Here is a 14351-nt window from a genome sequence, read left to right as displayed (position 1 = left end):
AACCATTTTTCAGTACAGAAACTGAGGAAAACACTCAAAGCAAGAAACATTTTGGATTCTACCTCAACCTTCAAGTCACTGGAAACATGAAAATTGAGGGCAGCTTGGTTGAAAGAAACCATTATATGAGAGAATCCCCATTTCTAAGGAAGGGAAGGAGAAGGGAAAATAGGAGAATAAAGTCAATGGAGATTACAGAAGAGGACTTGGATAAATTAATTAGTGGCCAAGATCCTGTGAAAGATAACTCTAAGGGAAGAAGAAAGAGTTCAAGAGAGCTGGCAGTTCAACAAAGCAGTAACATTTAAGGTATTAGAGCAAACTAAGCCAATGTTGGAAAAGGCAAAATCATAAACTCTTCCAGGACCTGCAACTTCAAGAGAGTACAGATCCATGAACACAAGCATGCAAGAGAGAAAAACATGACTTTGTCCCTGTATTGTCACAAGGGCAAAAACAAAGTGAAACATAACTTCCAAAACAACTAAATTAGTAGCAAGAAAGCATATTTTACATTCCTGAATAGTAATAGGAAAATTCAAGAAAGTGTTGATCAGGCTATTTGCAGAAGATAAAGGCAAATATATTTTGCTTCGTCTTTGATATAAAAGTACAGTCTGATAGCTAAAACTAGTGACAATTGGGAGAAAAAAATTAAGAGTAGAACAGGGTAAAACAGATGAAGAGACACTTCAATGAGTTAGATGCTGTCAGATCAGCTCAGCCTAGTCAAGCTCATACTTAGGATAGGTAAGAACACGATGTTGGCTTGTGCTGTGAAGCCAGTTGAAGAATGCCAAACTCCAATGCCTCCAATGCCTGACTGCACTGAAATTTTGCTAACCTGTCATTTATAGCTACTTAAACCAGCTCAGTGAAATTACAAGAGTTTAAAATAATCTTTATTTTTGAAATTTATTTTTAACTCAAATCAATCCAGGGACTAAGTTTTCTACCCCTTATTCCCACAAGAACCTGCATTGCTTCAATAGGTAGGACAGTTAACTGCAGTGCAAGGGACTCTAAGAGAATTAATTGAAATTCTCTCACAGCCATTAGTGATTTTTCATTGTTCTGGAACTTCATCCATTCTCTAAAAGTTCTGAAAAATCCAGTGCCTGTCTTAAAAAGGTGAAAAAAGAGGAGGTAAGGAATGACAGACTTGTCCAATTAGTTTCAGTTCCTGGAATATTCTTGAGAAAAACAAGACCAACAAGATTTTTTTTTTCTTTTTTACAACAAGAAAATAAATACCTGCCAATATAGTTTTGTCATGAGCAAAATCTGGCAAGCCAATTAAATTTCTCCTTCAATAGAAAAATAGTTTGTGAATGGGAAAGAAACAGTGGATGACATATAAAAAGAAGTGGATGACTCATAAAAAGAAGCTAAGGAAACAAAGACTAAATTAAACTATTTTAAGGCAAATACAAAATGCATTAAAAAAATTGATGTAGAGACTAGTAATAAAAGAGTGCTATTATGAATGGGGCTCAACAGGGGTCCATGTTGGCCTGGTGCAATGGGTGTTTTCTCTCATAACTTGGACAGTGAAATGGTCATCCATATAGACACTGTACTTTTAAAATTCTCAGATGATGCTAAGTTTGAGAGAGAGAAAGACAGGAAAACATTGGCCCTTCCTCCATAGGGTTTACAAAAAGTAACAGGAAATGACATTAACTAAAAGATATACACACATAAAAATCTATTTTAATAATTTTGAAGAGTTATTAAGAAAGATGAGTCAGTTCTGAAGCAGGTGAACTCACGATTACACCAAACTCAGTTTAAAATACATAATCATTTGATTGCATGGCATCAACACATAGCATAGCAACAATAGCTCAATCAGTGCACTGCACTTAGACCTATGTTTTAAAGTATATCCCATTTTCTTCTTAACTGTCTTTCTCCACCAGATTTTTCTCAACTCTGCATTAAATGATACATAACAGAGGGCTACAGACATAGCCTGGAATATGTCAGATACTCAGTTCTGACCATCCCACCCTTTGAACACGTTGTACTACCAACTGTTGGTGATTCTTTTTTATAACTGCTGGGACAGGGTGAGCGAGCACTACTACCATTATTAGAATACTAACGGCATAACTGACAGCGTATTTCAGCTTGCTGGGATATTATCAGTGAACCTTCTGGGGGCACGTGGCCATGTGGAAGACACCTCACTCATCCCACTTACCTAGCTGAATACAGGCTGTACATTGCCTGCCCAGTCACAAAGGCTTCAGGTTACCCTCACCCTCAACTCCTGTTCCCGTAGATGCTACTCTTCTAATTCAACTAGCAAGCTGATTTTTTGTCTAGGCAGCAGATCAGCAAGGAGCTGCTACCAAGGGGCATGTCAATTCATGCACCTCATGTTGCACAGAGAGCATTTCGACAGGTATGTCGCCACAGAAAAGCAGGGCTGCTCTGCTGATGTTCTCCCTGCCAGAACGCAGTACCCATGCCATAGGACCATCTCAGCAATAATCTCTTCCCCATGGGACCACCAGACACTGCCCAAATAGTTGTCGTGAATGCTGCACAAGAGCAGCCTGCAAGAGCAGGTACCACTACCGTAATTGTGCTACCTTAACCAAGCCACATCAATGCTGTATTAGAGGCCATTGAGAAAAATGGGAGTTTGGACTGATGCCTCTTTATGTGAGGCAGCACAGCATATATTGAATGAATGGTGGCAATTTGCTTTTTATGCACTGAGAAGTGCATGTGTTGTGTTAATAAAATAACAAATAGAAAAATATACTTTTTAGGAATATACCTACAATTACAGAAGCATAGAAACTTCAAAAAAATATGTTATGTAAATACATTTTAGAGAAGAATTTAAGCAAGGCATCTCAGATGATAACAATACAGAAATCGATTAAATTTTTTTAAAAATAAGCTACTGAGACCTAGATATACAATATTAGTTTTTCCTTATCATTGAGGTATAATATCAGTGAAACTACAAAATGAAACTAAATGGCTTCCTATTTTCTTGCATATTGAATTAAAGACACTCTTTACCTTCTAAGATGAAATTGTTTCCTTGCATTTCCACTATCCTGATTCTATCCTGATCATCTGCTTGATCTTCTTCACCAGGTCATACAGAACAAGCTGAAGAAGAAAAAAAAAAAAACAAAAACCATTTCCCAATACATTGACAGTCAAGGTATTAAAAACTACTGCTTCTGGATTTCATATCCAGCTGTTTTCTAGACACCCTCCATTGTTCTCTCCATTGCTACTGCGTATCTAGTGTGGTCAAGTTAATGCTGCTTTTGAAACCTAGAATTTTGCATTTCTCAAATGCAGCCCAAACATTGCATCTATAGGTTTTTTTGCATTTAATTTCCTAGGTTCCTTTTAGGGCAAAAAAAAGGAAAAAGTCCTTAAGGCAATATAAGCACTTAATCCAACTCAAATACTAAAGAGGACATAACCTTTTAAATCATCTTAAATATTTACGATGCCATAAGCTCTTAAACTTCCTGGAATACTTAGCCTTCCTTAAAACCTCACAGTACTCAAAGTCCCTAGAGCAACATAAGCACCTAAACTGCTTCAAATCCTTCCAAAGGACACAACCTTTACACCAACATTCAGGGTCTAATTTTTAGAAATATTTTTGTTTCTTCAGGCACAATTTTGCCTGATTTTGTCCACAAATAAGGTAGCTATTTAAGTACTATTCACATGCTTCCCTTGACACAATACTTTCATCTGATGGATGGATACGCATGGAAAAGACATAGAGCACCCTGCCGCACTGGGAAAAGTCAACGCAAGTAATGGAAAGGATTCCCTTGGTCCTCAACCTGGCCAGCATGCAGCTTCATAGAAAGAGAAGTAACAGAAACCGAATAGTCACCGAAGCCTTCACAGCACCTCATTCATACCTTTACACAATGTCTGACAATGAATCAAGCCAAGTTCATAATATTTCACCAGTATTGCTACCAATATGGTAGCAATCAAGAAATCACAAAATTGACATCTGCAACAACAGCAGCAAACTTGATCTCTGGGTGTGAACCCAGCAGTAAGCATTAAGAATAGAGCCAGTATACAAGCCACATTTAATTAATACTCAGCTAACACATACACAACCACACACTACTTCAGGACTTTAATTCTTCAGGATGGCGTCCCCTCCCCATTCATTTTCTAACCTGATGTATCTTTTTAACAACTGTGTGGTGAACTTAAGTCACTCTGTTTCCTTCCTCCATAAGCCTTTCATATAGGTCTGGAGTGAGCAGAAAAACCTTTCAAAGTAAAGTAATCTTACAAACACAAGCTTGAGAGGCAAAGGTCCACCTCCTTCCAGACTTTCCTGGTTCAGGCTTTCCGTGTTTCCTATACCCTAGGAAAGGAATTGTCCGTGTTCCACTCTAAAGGGTATCGCACTTCTGACTGCAAGAGTGAGTGGAGCATTAAGTGAAACATTAGTGCCACAGATGCTTTCAAGCAGTTGAGAAAAGTTACAAATAGTTGCTCTTTTTAATTTTGAAATTCACATGACAGGTAGTAAATGGTAGGTCAGAGTCATGTTGCTCGTCCTTAGGAAGCAAATAAAGGTAAAGCTGTCCATTTTCAGAACACACTTAAAAACTCACATTTGCCAGACTTCTGCCTGACAAGCAAAGTCACTGAATATATGCATCTGCAATTTTTTAAAAATTATTTTTACATTAATCATAACCCATGTCAATAAAAGTGCTGTATCCACCAAGGAATAAAATACTTGAAATATACAGCTCAACATTAAAAAATTTACCATTATGTTGATGTTTCAACATATTGAAAATCTGAATGTCTGGGCAATGCCTTAAGAGTTTTGAAGAGTCTGTGCTTATGGTGAGCAATTACGACATTGTGCAAAACGCTAAAGTCCATTTTATGAATTTTTCCATTTTCTTCATACCTTTACTGTCTTACCAATGAAATCAGTTGGTGTTCAAATATTTGATTACCTCTCCCTATAGTGGCTGGTCTAATACTACTGACAGTTAATGGGTATCTCATAACTAACGCCTTCCTGTCGTTCAACTAGTCTCCAATTGTTTCCCTTAAATTGCTATCAACTCTTCTTTTTCTCCTTTTCCTTGGTCTCTTTTATATATATTTTAAAATTGCCTATTTCCTCACATCCCATGATACTCAGTTTCACCTATGAGCACAAAAAAGGTACAAAAATTTTCAGCTATTTGACTCAGTATGACTATTTAAAAAATAATGCAAAAATGTGTAGAATTTTAAATTATTTAACAGCAAGCTACAGTGGACACAAATGCTGGCTTTTGAGTAATTCCTAAACATAGCATTTGGATTTTTACCTTTGGCCTTTCAGATGTATCATCTCACTGTTTCACAGTATGCTACCAAAGGAACTACCTACTGACACAGTTTGAAGCGCAGGGGAATGGGTAAGTCATTAACTCAGTGCCCTACAAAGTATCATGGAAACAGAGTTTTGGCTGATGGGCCAAAAGCAAAGACTTGGTAACTAAGAGCTCATAAGTCATGGTTAAGTGTCCAATGAAGAACTACAGATACCAGCATACAGCAATTTCATTTACAAACACTGACTAGGATAGAAAAACCCTAGAAATGCGCACAACTGGGCACAAAGCAGTGAGACTGTTTAGAAAAGCAGACTAAACGCTTCATCTTACAAGAAATGAGGAGAGTAGTACATATTACAGCCAACTCCCTGTCCAATGAACTACCTCATCAATATTGCTGCTATCAGCAAAACTCTTTACTATGTGCCATACTAAATTCAGCATAATATACATATACTTATGTGTATGTATATATAACCATACACATACACAATTTATTACAATACAGAAGATGATAGAAGATTACAATGAAAAGATACTCAACTTTTGGCTTCCAATATTAGCTTCCACTGTTTTCCTAATTATTGATAAAGAAGCAATAACTTCACTATTGCTTCATTTATCATATAACCATAGAAAAGGGAGTTGAAAAGGACAGGCCTCCGCAGGTTATCTAGTTCTCCAAGATATCTGTTTTAAGTTTCCCTTAGAAATGTGAATAGAGAAGGTGAGATCAAAAATTCAAAACATCACCCTTTAAATGACAGTTTTAATTGAAATAGACTAGATTAAAACAACTCCTGCTTCAGTACAGTTTTAAACATACACAATAAAAATTGCCCACTGGTCATATAAGTACATGTGAATATTTGAAAACATTTTAATTCCAGAAGAGACCTCTACAGTTACAGACTCTGAGCAAAATGTAGAAATACTACATTACTCAGATAAGAAAGGGTGGGTTGGGTTTTTTGGTTTGTTTTTGTTTGTTTGTTTGTTTTGGTTGGCGGTTTTGGGGTGGTTTTTTTTGGTTTGGGGGGGTTTGGGGGGGCGTGTTTTGTTTTGGTTTTTTTTACAGACTTTATGACAAGGATCCCTGTGGTCTTATTTACTAAGAAAACATCTACATTAGGAGACAGTGGCAGCCTTGTACAGCAGAACAGCTGGAGCCAAGCACTTTACACCCATGCAACGTGTGCTTCAAGACACTTCTTTTTGTACTACTGCATACTTTCAGTCCATTTTTGGAGTACTTGCCCTTGTTTAGCTTCATCATCAGGAAGGTTCAAAGGGAAGCTAGTTTATTTTCGTACTTCTGAAGTGCAGTCCTGATTTGAACTAAAATACTAATGGAGATGCTACCAAGGCCTGTAAATACTAAGATGATAACCATCTTCTGTTCTAGGTACAAAACCACATTATTTTTGCTTCGTACAGCAGTTTGTAAAATTTTCTTTTGCTGTGGCAGATTTATATCTTTTATCTCTTCACACAATTGAGTATTTCCGGCCATATGCTGGACTCAGCTTCATAAACCAACTCCAGTATAGGAGCAACTCCTCTGCAGACAATGAAGAGCTTTGGAATTTAGCTGCAGGGCTTTGAACCAAATTTCTCCAAAGACACAGGAGGTCTCAACTTCAGAATACCCAAAGGCTTCTATTTCATCACGAATTTTAGAGGACTTTACAGTAATGTATGCATGTTAGGGGATTTAGAATGATAAACTTCAACATGCATGTACTAAATTATTGCAAAATCAATTAAAATTCATCTAGAAAAATTTGATCAGAGTCACTGATTTTTGCAGTTGAAAAAACAGAAGTACATCTTTTACTAACATATGGCTGGGGATTGCTCACCTGAGACTGCACAGTTTCAGATAGTTCATCTGGAGCCCATCTCCCCCATGTTCAACATTTTCATCAGAAACAAGAACTGAGAGGTAATGACCTCTTGGGGGAAGGTTGATGACCTTGATTCTGCTCTCAATAACTGTCTCAGAAATCATTTATCATATCTTGCAAAAATACAGGTATAAGATGCACCCTGAGAATCAAAATACCATTTAACTGCTCCACTGAAGAGCTCTTTCTCCCTAAAAGACCTGATGACAGACCATTTTTTTCCCCTGAGCAAAGATACCAGCTAAAACCGTGATTCTTTCTCTGTCAGAGTAAAATTAGGGGAAGGAGGTGGAGAGAAAGGGGATCACATTTTAGTTTTATTCCACTGATGCTGCTGCCTGTCACTAAAAGATGAAGGGCTGAAATCCCATCAGTCTGGATTTGCAGATCTGAGGATGAAGAATTAGTATTTTTCTGTTTTTGCACAAAACTCCTTGATGTATGGCTCCATTATTGAATGTTAACAGCTGCAGTTTAAATTACAAATGAGGTTCTATTAGCATAACCAGTACTTGGTTTCTATTTAAAAATACGATTTTAGCCAAAATTGTGTCAGTTGAGAACCTACACGTTTTCATTTGTTGCTACAGATAAAGGAAAGAAGCAATTTTATATTTCACTACCACAAAATGTGAGGTCTAGAATAGCAAAAACATTAAAGAATACTTTTAAGGTACTATTGATATCTCCTGCAACAAAAGGGACAAGAGTCAAGTGAACGGTCCTTAGCAATGATGTCGAAAAGGTGGCCTTAAACAGGCAGCAGTGCTGATGGGGCAAAAACCAAAGTGTCTTTTACAGTTGTCTCTCCAAACCAATTTTCTAAAAAAGATTATTTAAAAAAAAACTAAATTGCATTGTGGAATAACTGTTTAATTAGCTTTGGTTTCCACCATGGATGTTTTCATCAAAATACACTACACAACAGATGGTTTCTGCTCTTCTACTTTACAACTACAGTGTTTGTGCAACTACTGTCTTGCCCTTGAAAAGCTGTTTGTGTTTAGTGTATCTTGGACCGATGGTTTTAACACATATAAAAATTCTGGTTTTCTGACATACGCATATATCAGCATATCAGAACTCATGAAATTGTTACTCTAAATGGCCAGGTTCCAACTGCACTGTGTTTGCACAGTGTTATCTTCTGTAATACTATACAGTGCTTCAAACTGTACAATAGCAAGTGACAACAGTAGTCATTCCAGGTATCTGAAGTTAACTCTTTTCATGCAAAGCAGTCAAAAACACCATCTTCATCACGGAGCACAGTCAAGGTCTGGGCACAATCCCCACATGGCTCAGGGGATGCACATAACTCAATGGCAGAATCCAAAGAGACCCAGCAGCCTGAGCCAATTATCACTGCAAGCAGCTAAGTTTGGATGATTTTGGGGTTGGGATGCTTATGCTGGAGTTACTGTTTGCCTGTCCAAGTCGATCCATTTCTCTATGTCTTAACATCTCCATGTCAAAAATATTGATCAGGACACATGTGACTGAAGCTTCCTGACTTAACCGTGTGCAGCAAAGGCACAGTAACTGACATACAGCAAAAATGGTATGTATGGTATTTCTGCATTCAGCCCACCTAAAGATTTAAGTAGTCTTAGCAGTACTCCACAGGGGGTTAAAGTGATACTTAATTCATTAATGTTTTCTATAAAGTTCTTTGAAATCCTCAGATGAAATGCAGTGTATTATTACTATTATTATATATGTCATGACTTACGCCCCAAAGGAACCCACCATGCTTTGTTAACTGTATACAAGAATCCCTTCATTACCATTCAAATGCTTCTACCTCTGAAGCATAACTGCATCTGTTTACCAACAGACAGTAATCCTATAAAAACATTTACTGATATTATGTGAAGAATATTGTGTTCCATTACAAATGCATGTTTCATACCATTTCCAATTCCTGAACGGCTCAATGCCAGGGAACCACAACTGCATGCAGGAGGACACCAGAGACTATAAAATCATCCTTTCAGCAAGAGGTATCTGCTTAGCTGGCATCCTTATTTAGTCTACCACCCCTCTTTCATTCTCTTATACCACAGGAAAGATACTTCAAATCAAACTAATATAACTTCAACTCTCAAAAATTAAGAAAATTGACAGTCAGAATGGGCATAAGGTCTAATCAATCAATGCTCTCAACCAAGTAATTCAGCAATCTAACTATCCAAACTCCACTGGAGATGAGAGCTTATATAGGCTGAAGAAATGAAGACATGCTGGTAAAAAGTCTTCCTTCCTCTCTTGTCTGCTTTGCAACTTTGCAACTTGCTATGTGCAAAACACATAGCACCTAGGTAGTTTTAGAAAAAACTATCAGTACGTATTTATACTTTCTAAAAACACCTGCAACAATCAAAACACCTTTCCTTTTTTCCCTATTCGAAACTTCAGATTGCCTTTGAATTTTGAGTCAGACCAACAGTGTGATGGGAACTTGATGCACTACCTACGTGGAATGGGATTGACCCCAGGTGGAATTTTCTATTATTAAAAAAACCCTGCTGATTTAGATGCCTGTGCTGTGGACAATATTTGCTCTGTTAATTTTGAAGCAATCATTCATGAGTTTCTTTAATGGATACTCCTCAGGTTTCTATACTCTGATTCATTCACTGGACCCAGATATCCTCAGCATGTTGGATCTAGTCAGTTTGAAGTCTCTAAGAGGGTCAGGACAATGTCAATCAAAATAAAATTTATAGTTCAATACAAATACACACAGTTCTTCACTACTCAAATATCCTCTGTTTAGTGGCACCTTGGCTGAACTGCCCTTTTCATTTTCTCAGAACTAGGGTCTTTTTGGTGGATTTTTGTGATAATGCATAAAATGCCATTCAAAACTAAATATTCTTAAAGTAGCAGAAGGATAGGAATATTCTAAATCCCACTCAAATAAAGCCAAACAATTGTGAAAAAAAAAATCAAGCCTATAAAAACTTGTATCAACGACATAAAGAGCCAGCTTTTCAGCTTCAGTGAAGTTCTGTGTATTTACTAGTGAGAATCTTGGCCAGCAAGTATTGATATGACAGTGTTTGAGGGAAATATTTTGTTCATGTTTACAGCACATGGCTTACTGATACTGAGATACAAACACTGGTGAATCTTATTCTGTGCAAATATTAGAGAGAGAGAGAACACACCTAAAAATTATTAACATGAGAATGCTTCCCTTGTCTAAAAGCACTTTCTTTAGGCCAATTGGCAAGTACTTTAAAAAAATAAACCCCTTCCTCAGGTTCAGTGTAGATTCCACAAGTCAGGTATTCTCTGTAGTTTCACACTGTTACACATGCGCTCCACTACTATGAAATATTTAACTAAATAACAATGAAAATATGGAAACAAAATGAAAAACGCATCCCAGAGACAAAAAGCGATATTCAAAACAAAATTAAAACTGAAAGACAAATTTGATACAGCCCAATGAGGTTAATGTCAGCCGTAAGTGAAGTACAGAAATACTGCTTACCATAAGCAATCATGTGCATTTCTCCTACAACAGGCCAAGCATAACACTGATACCATCTTTGAAGCATATTCTACTGTTGTCCATAGTTTCAGCACAGTGATGTTAAAAACACATATGAAGTAAGTCTCGGTAAGTCCAGCCATCCAAGGTAATAATTCAAATACACGTCAATTAGCCACAAAAAGGCACCTAATAATAAGTTACACTACATTTCTTTGTCATATGCCTATATTTTAACTAAAAAGCAAATAGAAACAATGTACATTCCTTCTAATGCCTTTTAGACCCATTCAACTACTCCATGGCAAGAAAGTGCTCCCCACATACAGCCCTTATCCATGAACATTGGAACTGAGGAAAGTGGTAAGTTATCATGCTATGTTAGGCAATGTAGCTGCCACTACTCAAATACAGAGAGCAGTTTAAATTACTAAAGAAATCTACAATACTTCAATACAAATGGAAAATAGCATTTCATCACAATCTCATTTAATAGAGCACATTATCAATACGAGTTGATAGTAAAACAATCTTTTTCAAATTGGAAAGTCACCTAATTACTTTTTAAAATTAGCTAAAAGCACATTTTCATCTGTTATATTAGCAGCAGATTTTTTCAGTCTTTTATTGCAAGCTATACTAAAGCAACAATGCTAGAATCTCATGATACATCCCTTTTACTATCTTACTAGAAATTAAGTAAGAACAGAGTTAAAACATTTGCATTTCTCAACCTAGAGACAAAATAAAAGAAAAACTGAAAATCTATTGAAATTTCACAGTTAATATTAAAAAAATGCTCTTCAGATGCCATTTTAATGGTTACATATAATGTCTAAGCAATATGGAAAATGTCCTTTTAATAAGCTCATATGTATCACCATAACCACAAAGAAATAATTTTAAAAATAATTTTGTTTACTCATGTGAAAGCAGGACATTTTTGTCAGTGTCAGCGGTAACATTCCTGCCTCTTAAGTCTCACATGATGTCACATGAGATGGAATTTATCTGCTTTAACCTTTACTAGAAAAGTTAGATGTCTAAATTTGTGCCAGTCATCTTAGGCTTCTTTTATTGTCAGTTACAAGAAACAGGCATCTCCAAAGTATGAATCGACTCCTCTTAAGACAAACATAAAAACAGGCTATCGGAATCCTCCCCTGGAAGCCTCCAACTTTCTCCACTGACTGAAGAAGTCTATAGTGACCAGCTCAGATTTACACCACCTATGTTTTTAGATGACTAATGTCAGGGGAAATTAATCCCACTCTTGACATCCTTCTCAAAGAGTACATGGGAAAAGTAAGTGTAAGATGCAGAAAAACAGAATTCTCAACAAGCATAAAAATCAAAATACACTGTCCCAGAAAAATTCAGAAAAGACCCTTTTGTGAAAATAACAAGGGATCTGTACATTTGAAATGTCATACAGTGTTTGATCTCCAAGCCAGGGCAGACTCAATCATTTCTAGGAGCTTAAGAATATACAGAGAATATTTTCAGAATATGCTGACAAAGTAATATGCCTTTTCTGATTATGAGTAAGCAGCAATTTTCAAAAGCTTATAATTCAGTGCAATAAGGATAGACGTTCAGAGGCATGGCAAAAGGCACATCTTATAACCCATTAAAGCTTCACTTTCAAATTTCAAGTCCTTGCTCAAAAGCAAAGCAGAGAGTTCCTAGACCTTTTTTTAGAACATTTTTTTTTTCCATTTTCAGAAATGATACACCCATCTCACAGAAGCTTTTGCAAAGACATTCAGCCTATAGCAAAACTGTGGACAGAAAATGTCTGCCAAACTAAGCAAAGCTGAAAATCAAGAAAACTGACATTTGAAGAGAGAGTTCCTTTTTTGTATTTCAAAACTCAAGGAAACCCCTGAATCACACATTCATAGAAGACGGAAGACTATATTGTGAAGTCTCACTGTACATTTGCCCAGTTTTTACATGATGACACTGGTATCCACTTGAATTATGGACTGTCCCAGAATGGCTGTTTGCAAGTACCTGAAAACAGAGCTTATAATGAAATTGTGAGGCCACTTTATAGGTCTCATTGACTTCTGACAAGACTTCAGGAAGACGGCTACTTCTATTGTAGATTAATAGATCTTTCCTCCAAGGCTTTGGCCCTAGTTCTGTGGTTTTTTTTTTTCTCCAAACACAAAATGATACTAAAAATATATCTTCCTTTCCATGGATCAAGTGAAAAAGATACTCATTTTAAACATCTAAAATCCCCATCATGTGATGGTCCACATCACGTGAATTATGGTGCTAATTCATAGCTAAAAAACATTTTCACAGACTTCAATGTCATTTTCATAGTTATATTCACAAGTCTTTAAATATAATTTAACACATTTTAGAAAGCTCACAACTTCTGCCATCTCTCATCTTTAGCCAAAACTTAAGTAAAAGCCTAAACTGAATAACTAAATACATCAAAGTAGGAAAAATACAAAAAAAAAAGAAAATTTAAAATATCACAAAATAAAATGGCGGAATCTTGTCTGATTTCGCATACCTATAAATATTCCCAGAATCATAGAATAGATGAGGTTGGAAGGGACCTCAGGAGATCATGTAGTCTAAACCTCGGCTCAAGCAGGGTCAGATGCAGCAGGCTGCTTGCACCATGTCCCATTGGGTTTTGAGTATCCCCATGGATGGAGACTCTACAGCCTCTTTGATCAATCTGCTCCAGTGTTTGACCACCCTCGTGCTAAGGAAGTTTTTTATATTATGTTTAAATGGAATTTTCTGTATTCAATTTGTACCCATTGCCTCTCATCCTGTCACTGGGCACCAATGAGAAAAGTATGGCTCTGTCTTCTTTACACCCTCCCATCAGGTATTTAATGCGAGAATGAAACATTATTCAGTATTTTGCTGTTCAGGAAAGGCAAGGATCTTATGCCTAAATTAGTCCAACCGCTAATCATACGATATCACCCAACCCACACATCATGCTTGGTGCTATACAAAATCAGGCTAGCATTTTTGAGATTCAGAAATTATGTATGTATATATGAATTATACAGTATCATGCCTATGCTATAAATTACTATAAGATACCTGTTCACTTGCTAGCCATTTGTGACCATTTCCTGGTTTTGAGGATCTGAATTTTAATTCCCAAAGGAAATAAAAAACCCTGCAGTACCACAGTGTGAAATGCACAACAAAACAGTAGTACCCCATTAGATAATAAGTAAGGGTGCCTCACTCAAGTTTTTCCACTCTTACAAATGGCAGAACACTAAAAATATCTACAAGGTCTGAGACTATTGCTCACCAAGCAATTTAAACTGCAGAAACTAGCACAGCTGCCAAAAGAAGCTATCACGCACTCCCCCACACTTCTTGGTTGCTAATTCCCAGTCCCATCACCCTTTGTACCAGTCATGGCCCTTGGACAGCCATATCGGAGAAGGCTGGGATAAACCCAGCTGAAAACAAAACCGTACAAGTAATTGGTTATTTTCAGCCAGATCCACTCTCTAAATGTATGAACGGCTACACATGCTGACAAGAACAACAATATGGGGAGGAGAAAAGAAGCTG

At 36.8% G+C, this 14351-nt stretch overlaps 1 protein-coding gene across 4 annotated transcripts in view; it reads right to left on the bottom strand.

Moving 5' to 3' along the window:
- Window positions 1-14351, bottom strand: part of FOXP2 (forkhead box P2) — a 433685-nt gene that overhangs the window by 351246 nt on the left and 68088 nt on the right. The window lies entirely within an intron of this gene.

This window comes from Buteo buteo, chromosome 28 (assembly GCF_964188355.1).
Source record: "Buteo buteo chromosome 28, bButBut1.hap1.1, whole genome shotgun sequence".
NCBI classification, from domain to species: Eukaryota; Metazoa; Chordata; class Aves; order Accipitriformes; family Accipitridae; genus Buteo; species Buteo buteo.
The sequence above is the reverse complement of the archived record's forward strand: the minus strand, read 5'-3'. Positions and strand labels throughout refer to the sequence as shown.